This window comes from Pinus tabuliformis, chromosome J (assembly GCF_031772625.1).
Source record: "Pinus tabuliformis cultivar Carrire ecotype Pingquan chromosome J, CPIR1, whole genome shotgun sequence".
Taxonomy (NCBI): domain Eukaryota; kingdom Viridiplantae; phylum Streptophyta; class Pinopsida; order Pinales; family Pinaceae; genus Pinus; species Pinus tabuliformis.
Window position 1 is genome coordinate 1,451,931,241 of NC_142295.1, and position 10,868 is coordinate 1,451,942,108.

Here is a 10,868-nt window from a genome sequence, read left to right on the forward strand (position 1 = left end):
TGATATGTGTAGTTAATATGGTCATGAATTGATGACTAGACTCCAACTAGAATGATGGTTATATGCTTATTTGATTATGTCTTATATTTCTATATGTTGTCATGATTATATTATACATGTATTACACTAATTTTTTCATCCTGCAGATGAGGTATCCTCCCCATATTATGCTAAGGTACATTGGTTTATTGTGATTTGGTTTGAATGACATGATATACCTTGCAGATAGAATATCAAAGATAACTAACAAGATGGTAGACTATAATTCCCGAGACTCACCCTGTGGATCAGATGAGTAGTGTGGTGTTGGAATTATTTGGATTTGGAAGATAAACTTAGAAGCTTAAAGGAAGAAATAAGGGGTCGTAAGGCAGACAATGAAAGAATCATACAAGCACAAGAGAAACAAGAAGAGGTAAATGTAGTGATACTTTAGAGTTTGTCAGAATTGTAGCGAGAGAAACTACTTCGTATTATCCATGAGCAGGAGGATAGAACTAATGGGGCATATGGAAACTAGTCTCATGGAAAGTATAGGTAAGATAGAGACAATGCGATCTGATATGGAAGGTCCCTAGATACTCCAGATAGGGGAGGTGATGCACTCAAGTACTAGTCTAGTTCTCCTTCTAACAAGAATGATGATCAGTATTGTTATCATCCTTATAGTAAGAGTGACAAGGAATATTTTCTCGACAATTTTAAGAAAGCAAGGCTACTTACATTTAATGTAGAGATGAAGAAATCATAGGATGTAGAAGCATATTTGTTTGGTATGATGAAGTTTTATAGGTTGTTGTTGGCATTATGATGAATGTGTTGTGCTTGATGGCAACCCTCCTGTAGGAGAACAACTCGCTTATACATGGTAACTAGATGAATCTTCACAAGAGATATCAGATGTGACATTAATACATGGTAGCTGTGTTAACAGATGTGATGTAGGGTAGTTCAAAGGAAATGATAGTTCACAGTGCAGTAAGTTGATACAGGTGTTGTCCTAGATGATGAAGATCAAAGTACTACAGGTTAACAATATTGAATCACAGTTCAGGCTCACAGAATGAAAGAAAAAGAGGTATACGTAGGCTTACCTTGACCAAGCTGCATATATATGTAGGTTCATTGAGCAGAAGGTACGTATGCATATACACACATTTTCACGCAAGAAAAAGCGCATACATGTCGGAAACTAAGTTTTGGTCCATGGTATTTGGACCATGGTATTTTGGTATTGGTCCATGGTATTTGGTCCAAGGTATTGACCCCAGGTATTTATACCAAGGTATTGGTTCTAAATGGTTTTGGAGGACAAACTCTAATGATAGATTGAGATCTTATGGCCTAGAATGAATCATCTCTATATGGTTTGATCATGTTTATTCTTGATATGTATACCGACGCATGTAATGTTCTATAAATATTATGATCTGGGTGTAACTCAAGTCTGGAATAGCTGCAAATTATGAATGAATATTTACAAATTTATATGTTGGTTGACTTTGATAAAAGTGTTTATATACGTAGGTTAGATACATCTAAGTAGAGTATACCATATGAACTATGATGTTTGAAGTTACAGGTGGTTCTAGTTGTTGATGTAAAGTTTTGGTGACTGTTTACTGGTGTCAGTATTCTACATATTCAAATTGGTTGATTTTGTTGAGCTTCAGTGTTGATGGATGAGATCTAATAATGGATCAGGATCATAATGAATTATCCTTATGTAATCTAATAGACTAGATCTGGTTGCTAACACACGTATTATCCTTTTATATGTAATTATCTGGGTATGTCTGAAGTCGGGAAGTGCGAAGTTATAGGTAAGTATTTGATGAAATATATGCTGCTTCACTTTGGTGAAGTTGCGTATACACACTTGTTCGACTCTTCCAAGTAGCATATACACTCTGATGCATGATTTGTGATGATACAGTTGGCTCTGAATATTATTGCAGAGTTCTGTGATCTGCTCTGTGTTCTGGTGACTGTGTTTCTGTTGACAGGGTTTCAGTGATTCAGTGTTGGGTGATTCAGAGATTGATAATTGGTTGTATTGCAGTGGTGATTGATTTTGTGCTTAAATGATATTGATGGGTCAAGTATGAAAATTGGATGAAACGTGACCTTCAGATTATGGTGTTGTGCTTCAGGAGTATCTAGTATGAAAATTTATGAAACGTGGTCCCTAGAGGAAGAGAAAAGATAACAGCCTTTTGTAGGCTAGCACCTATGTACTGGTAAACATATTGGCCAGTACAAGAGCCAAGGGGTCATAGCTCCCTTCCAGTAGCAGCTGGAAAATGAGTGAAGGTTGAAGCCTTTAGTAGGCCGGTGCCTACATGCTAGTAAACAGATCGGCTAGTACAAGAGCTAAGGGGGTTGTAGCTCCCTTCCAGGAGAAGCTGGAGAATGAGAGGAGGTTGTAGCCTTCTGTAGGTAGAAGCCTACGTACTGGTATAAGACTGCTCCAGTACAAAAATATTGTAAAAAGAAGTTTCTTATTAAAAGAAGATAGAGACGAATTGCAACAGGTGGTTTTCACCCACATTGGGTTTCCACCTTAAATCATGGTGTTCATGTGTGCTTCTTGTGTGTGATGATCTGTTCTATTTTACTGCACTTGTTTACTATTCATATGGCTAATGAAGTTCTGATGCACTAACTAAAGATCAACATTTAATGGATTAACTGAATCATAAGTTTACTGGATATACGTTAGTTGCATTAGACACAGTTGTGTGTACATGCAGGTTCCCTTAACTAAAGTAGTGTATATGAATTTGAATATGGAAATGAAAAAGTTATTGATTTGCTAATACTAATTCACCCCCCCTCTCAGTATTATTTCCAAAAATTGGTATCAGGGCAGGTCCTTTGGTAGAAGCTTGATCGCTTGAAGGAGATCCGTAGAACACTGGGAAATAAGCTAAAGAAGAAAGTGCCTCAAAAGAAGAAGACATCTCGAAGGAACTATGACAGTGGGAGAATCGATTGGGGAATATGTGGAAGCAACACTTCAGATTCAAAATCACCTCAGAATGAAGATGAACAAGCAAAATAACTATCAGGTATGAGTTTGTTATCCTCTAGTGATACATTTCTCCATCCACTTGAAGATGATGAAAGTGATAGCGAAACAATTGAACTTTCTCTTATGGGTGAGAATGAAAGATATCAAATAGGAACATAATTTAAAAGGCTTATAGACAAAATTAAAGATCAACAAGATCTATTAGACAAAAGGGAATGTGCCTCCAAAGAAGAAGCTACCAAACTAAAAGCTCAACTAGAGGAAGGAAACAAGGTAAGGAAGCCATTCAAGGAAAAGGAAGATCAATGTCAAAAGCTACAAGATGAAGTGACATCGTTAAGAAATGAAGTAAATGAAAGGAGCACAACAATCAAGAAACTCAAAGAAAGATCCAGTTACTATGAAAGTCTTGAAGCTAAGATCCTCTCGCTAAAAGAAGATCTTGAAGAATCAAATAAGCAGAATAAAGAACTACTCCAAGCTCTTGAAAAAACAAGAAAATGAAGTTCTTGAATTAAGACATTAGTTGGAAGAAGAAAATCTGAAGGAATCATGAAGAATCAGTATCTTGAAAAGGAAGAGCAACATTAGTTTGAGGTAAATATTCTAAATGATAAATTAGAAGAAAAGGATAAACTCTTACGATTTCAAGATAGTACTAAGATCTTGGATGTTATTCTTAGTAGTCAAAGATCCCCTGCTATCAAAACTGGTCTTGGTTTTTATGAATCTGTTGAAGATGAATCTAGCTCACAAGGTGAGGCAAGGAACTCTAATGAGAAATCTAAAATGATCAACAAGTAGATGAGAGGACAACCCCATCAACAGCCAAGGAAAGAATGTCCTCAAAGAAAATCTTTTGCTCCTAACTGTGGAAGTGATAGAGAATTATTTCCTCCAATGAATAATGTTGAATGTTATGTATGTCATAATCTTGGACATGTTGCAGCGAGATGCAGAAGTAGAATGGTTCAAGACCATCACACAGAAAGATCATCACGTTCCAAATACTTTAAGGGATATTGTTTTACTTGCAATATGTTTGGTCACAAAGCCATTGACTGCTATAGAAGGAATATGAAACATATGAGATGTTATGCATGTAACAAGCTTGGAAATATAGCAAAGGAATGCAGGAACAAGGTACGGGCATCATACCAAAAGGAGAAAACATCATCACACTTGAAGATATTGAAGAAGAAGGAAGTACAGTCAGAATGATGTGGCACAACACAATGTACAGACATAACAAACTTAGAGGAAGCTGAAAGTGTGAAAGTTCAGTGTTCTAAATCTCATACACAATTTTCATGAAGATAAGTCGTGTAATTATGCGAGTTAATCACTGCACAGTCACGTACATGTTAGTTTGAGGAAAACTAGTGGGACAGGCTCAGGAAAAAGGGTCTGATATGATTCAGTCCATTATTGTCTCTGTTTGATAATGGTTACAATCTGCTGATGATGTGTGAAAATGTCTTGATACTCATAAGATGTTTAGAAGTATTTTTGATCCTAACTTGATGATGATGATGCCTTGATACTTCTTATTCATGATCAGATCTGACAGTAAATAGATGGCACAGGTACAGGGGGAGCTTATGCTTTGAATAATTCATTGTTGGCATTATGGTTAGAAGTCCTTGGTGATGATGCTTATATGGCTAAATGATACATCTTGCTATGATATGGTTATGAGTTGTCTATGGCAAAGTCTCATATGATTCTTGGGCTTACATAGTTGGTGTTCAGATCAGATTTTTGGTTGATTCTGTGATGATGCATATATGTTACTTACATGGTAAGGATAAGGAGAAGTACAAAGCTTGAATACACAACTTCATTACTTGATGATGAGCCACTCATATGTTGTTGTCACCACATGCATAAAGATCATATAATATAGTTATGATGCAGGTATAGTTCTTGACTCTCACATGATTGAGGATTGTTGCTGTTGATGATATCAAGAAGTCTTGAAAAAAGATCTTGAGCTCAAGGATTGCTAGATACATAGTGATATATACAGTATGCTAGATACATGAAGTTGCATTGTTGGTTGGCCAAGATAATGGAGTTATTGCAGATCACATGAAGGCATAACTATTCGAATACATGATGATGATGATAGGCTGATACTCACATATGTTGATTAATTCTTATGATCCTAATCCATTATTAGATGTTGATACTCACATATGTTGATTAATTCTTATTTACTGGTGTCAGGGTTTATGATGCTTTACTTGATCTGAGACAAGGAGAAATCTCACTGGTTGATGGAGGGAAAGGTCTAATGATGGATCAAGATCTTATGTCTTGGAATGGATCATCTCTATATGGTTTGATCATGTTTGTTCTTGATCTGTATACTGACGCACATAATGTTTTGTAAATATTATGATCTGGGTATAACTCAACTCTGGAATAGCTACAAAATATGAATGAATATTTACAGATCTATATGTTGGTTGACTTTGATAAAAGTGCTTATATACATAGGTTAGATACATCTAAGTAGCGTACACCATATGAACTATGATGTTTGAAGTTACAGGTGGTTCTGGTTGTTGATGCAAAGTTCTGGTGACTGTTTACTCATGTCAGTATTTTGCATATTCAGATTGGTTGATTGTGTTGAGCTTTAGTGTTGATGGATGAGATCTAATAATGGATTAGGATCATAATGACTTATCCTTATGTAATCTAATAGACTTGATCTGGTTGCTAACACATGTATTATCCTTTTGTATGTAATGATCTGGGTATGTCTGAAGTCGGGAAGTGTAGTGAAATTATAGGTAAGCATTTGATGACATATACGCTGGTTCTCTTTGGTGAAGTTGCGTGTACACGCTGCTTCGACTCTTCGAAGTAGTGTATGCACTCTAATGCATATTTGTGATGATAAAGATGGCTCTAAATATTATTGCAAAGTTCTGTGAACTACTCTATGTTCTGGTAACTATGTTTCTGTTGACAGGGTTTCAGTGATTCAGTGTTGGGTGATTCAGAGATTGATAATTGGTTGTATCACAGTGGTGATTGATTTTTTTCTTAAATGATATTGATGGGTCCAGTGTGAAAATTGGATGAAACGTGATCTTCAGATTATGGTGTTGTGCTTCAGGAGTATCTAGTATGAAAATTTATAAAACGTGGTCCCTGGAGGAAGAGAAAAGATAAGAGCCTTCTGTAGGCCAGTGCCTACGTACTAGTAAACATATTGGCCAGTACAAGAGCCAATGGGTCATAGCTCCCTTCCAGTAGCAGCTGGAAAACGAGTGAAGGTTGGAGCCTTCAGTAGGCTGGCGCCTACGTGCTAGTAAACAGATCGGCTAGTACAAGAGCTAAGGGGGTTGTAGCTCCCTTCTAGAAGAAGCTAGAGAACGAGAGGAGGTTGTAGCCTTCTACAGGTAGAAGCCTGTGTACTCGTATAAGACTGCTCCAGTACAGAAATATTGTAAAAATAAGTTTCTTATTTAAAGAAGATAGAGACGAATTGTAACAGGTTGTTTTCACCCACATTGGGTTTCCACATTACATCATGGTGTTCATGTGTGCTTCTTGTGTGTGATGATCTGTTCTGTTTTACTACACCTGTTTATTGTTTGTATGGTTAATGAAGTTCTGATGCACTAACTAAAGATCAATATTTAATGGATTAACTGAATCGTAAGTTTATTGGATATACGCTAGTTGCATTGGACACAGTTGCGTGTACACGCGGGTTCCCTTAACTGAAGTAGTGTATATGAATTTGAGTATGGAAATGAAAAAGTTATTGATTTGATAATACTGATTCACCCCCCCCTCTTAGTATTATTTCCAACAGTTGCATGATTATTCAGAGAACATGAAAGAAATAATAGCTACATTTAGTCTCAAAGGTAGAGAAGATATTTGGTGGGAAGATGTGAAGAATGTCAGAGGTATTCATGAGGAGGACTTGATTTGGAGTGAGTTCGAGAGACTATTAAAGAAGTAGTACCTATCAGAGAGATACTGTGATTAGAGGGAAAAATATTTTTATGATCTAATGATGGGATCAATGATAGATGAGGAGTACACTAGTAGGTTCTTAAAGCTACTGAGGTATGTGCCTTATCGCAAGGAGGACAAGGCCAAGATTCAGAGATTCACTAGTCGATTACTGATTTCATTTGAAGACAGGATTGAGTTTGATGATCCTAGTTCATTGGAGGAGGCCATCCAAAAGCTAAAGCATTATTATGAGCAATCAAATAATAGATATAAAACTAATCTAGAATGGAAAGGCAATGCAAGGAACAAAGGAAAATGGTACAAGAAGGGAGAAAAACCTAAGGGTGTAGGCAATAAAGAGAATACAATGTAGTCTAAGAGGTTCAATGCATCTGAAAGAGGATAGGGACTTTGATCTAAGGAGTAGAATAAGGATGAAGAATGGAAACCTCTACAATGTTGGACTTGTTGAGGAGAGAATTGTAGGAGAGATTTTCCAGAGTATCTAGGTGGTAAAACACAAATCTACAATGCTCAGGAGGCACAAGGAGTGGGAGATGTTGGGTAGAGTATTCATAATATCTTTGCAATGCTAGATAACAGACAGGAATGTTGTCAGGAATGTATTGTTGAGATCTATGGTAAGCTTTTTGATCAAGTTGTTTCTATTTTGATTGACCCTAGATCTAATTATAGTTATGTTAATCTAAACCTCATGGATAAGTGTGGTTTGAATAAACAAGTGCATGCAGAGTCTTGGTTATTGTAGTTGGTTATAGGTACAAAGAAGTGAGTTCATCATTGGGTAAGAGCTTGTGCATTTGATTTAAATGGTATCACTAGATCAGAACATTTGAATCTATTACCATTGGGATAATACAATATGTCGTTGGGAATGGATTAGTTATACCTTCATAGAACCAAGGTGGATTGTTATGATAAATCCATTGAGTGCTTGGATGAAAATGGGGAACGAAGAGTCTTGTGGGGTAAGAATAAAGAAACATCAGTAAGAATGGTGACAACTATGCAGGCCAAGCGTAGTAACAAGAAAAGGTGTGTGTTATTTGCAATGCACATTTCTAGTGACAATGGAAAGGAAATTGAGGATGAATATGTTTTGAGTAGGTACCCATTTCTACATCAGTTTCAAGATGTATTTCATACAAATATTTTAGAGTTTCCACCTCACATGGAAGTAGAATTTTCTATTCAGTTGGTTCCAGTGGCATTTGAGGCATCGAAGGCACCTTACATGATGAATACAGATGAGTTGGTAGAGTGTAAGCCGCAAATGAAGGAAATGCTTGACAAGGGGTACATTATGCCAAGTGTATTGCCATGGGGCATACCGGTATTGTTTGTGAAGAAGAAGGATGGTACTCTCAAGGTATGCATTGATTATAGTTAGTTGTACAAAGTGACCATTAATAATAGGTATTTATTATCGAGGATTGCTGACTTGTTCGATCAGTTGGAGGGAGCAACAATGTTCTCGAAGATTTATCTGAGATCCAAATATCATCCATACACATTAAAGAAGACGACATCTACAAGATAGTTTTCTGGACCAATTATGGGCATCATGAGTTTTTTATAGTTCCATTTGGTTTAACTAATTCTTGAGCTACCTTTATGTGCTTGATGAATAGTGTGTTACGTCCATATTTGGACAAGTTTGTTATTGTGTTCATTGATGATATATTGGTATATTCTAAAAATGAAGAAGAGAATGTCGAGAATTTACCAACCCCTTTGATATTGTTGACACAGATTCAGTTGTATGTTAAACTGAATGAGTGAAATTTCTTCCAGGGTGAGGTACACTACTTGGGACATGTGGTTTCAAATGATAGCATACTAGTGGACCCATAAAAGGTAAGATCTATCATGGAGTGGGCAGATCCCAAGAATGTGGATGAGGTGAGATATTTCATGGCATTAGTAAATTATGAGAGGAGTGTTAGCGTTTTGTAATTTCAGGGATCAAGAAGAAAACCACAGAGCCAACATCAAAACCACTTTCGAGTTTAGGATCTAGCCCTTCTAAACTCAGATGGGGATCTCTCTGTGAGATTTAGCTTTGTTTACTGGGATTTTCAGGTTATTTATTGGGCTAAGAGCTTGATTTTGAAAATGGCTTGGTTGGAAGATCAAGAGGAATCCATTGGGAAATGGAGTCAAATAAAGTTGGATACTACACTGAAAGTTCAAAGGAGTAATCATAGGAAAAGTTAGCAACATATACTAGACATTTAAATTGAATTATGGAATGGAGAAAACATGTGTTTCAATAGTGATTGAAAAGCATTTACGAAATTTTCAATCAGACTTTAGAAGAAAGGATACAAATTATAAAAGTAGTACAAATAAGGTGTTAAAAAACATATCTTAGTTTTCAAATCTCCTGTTTTACAATTATATTTCAGATGATAAACGTACAGAGAATAACAATGGAAACATAATTATATTAAGGAAAACATCACAAGTATATCGCAACAGAAGTACCCTGTAGAGATTTTTTTTTATTAATAAGTCCATTTGAGCTCAATGAACATCTTTACATTGGAAAATAGATTTGTTCATACAAACCCAAATCCTTTCTTACTTCAAATGATGATTTATTTATAAAAATTCTAAACTAAGATATCTTGATAAAAATCTAAAGATATTTTTACAAATATCCTAAAATCTTTTACACAAATAGAAATAAAATGTAGGACATTTAAAACTAACGTATTTACTTGGTGCTATAATCATGGATTTATGTTGACAAAGAAGATAAATTCGAATTTGATTGCAACTCTTAGTTGATGAGGTTGCTAACTGTCTTCGAGCATTTTCCTGCCAAAATTCTCAAAAATAGGGTCTAGTCATCAACTTTTATATCTCAATCCATGATAGTTATGTAAAACGTGATGGAGGTTACTATAGATAATTATGTTCTTGATAAAAATTTCTTCGACTCCCAAAATTCAGCTCCAGTTGTTCCCAATATTCTCTGCAAAATGATGTATAAAACAAGGCTTTGCATAGTCTGACAAATAAACTGTAAATATGTAAATGTATCTATAATTCTGAAATAGTTGTGTAAGATATAAAGTAGGTTATTTTACTTTTGCATCTTAGCAACACGAACCTCCTCCAGTTTCAAAAGAGTCATCTCTGATTGGCGACAATTTGTTCTACAAAAGTATGGTTGAACAGGAAAATTCGGGAAAACATATATGCAAAGATCCATCCCAATATCCCAAACCATAATAGTTGTTACAAAAATGAGAGAGGTTTTTATATTTTATTATCTGGGGAACAAAAATACTCTCTAGGAAAGTTCTGGAGAAAATTCCCTTAAAGAATTATTAGCATCTCCCAAATAATAGTGGTTAGAAAACTGATAGTGGTTTTTGTGCATAACAATGTTAGAAGAAAAAACATCTTTCAGTTTTTGAAAATATCCTTTCAGCTGCATGTAAACAATGTTTGAAATCACTGTGTTGTATAGGGGAAAACATATTTCTAACTGACCATGAAACATACATATGATGTGCAGATGTGAAGTGTCATGGAGGCACATGGTTGGAAGAAATATGATTAGGTGGCCGAATAGGAGTGGGAGAAGAGGAGTGACATGGTGAGTGTATTTTGGCACGGGAGTAATGGGTGGAGGATACGGTGCGTGATGGGAGTGGCGGACGTGATGAATTGGGGACATGGTAGGTGAATAGAATAGTGGTATCATTGGGCAGAGAAACCACTTTTGGGAGGTGGAGGAAGGTAGTTAATGGTTTCGGACCAGAGGGGTGAGAAATCATGGAACGGTGACATGTTGTTGTGGAGGTGAGTTTGAATA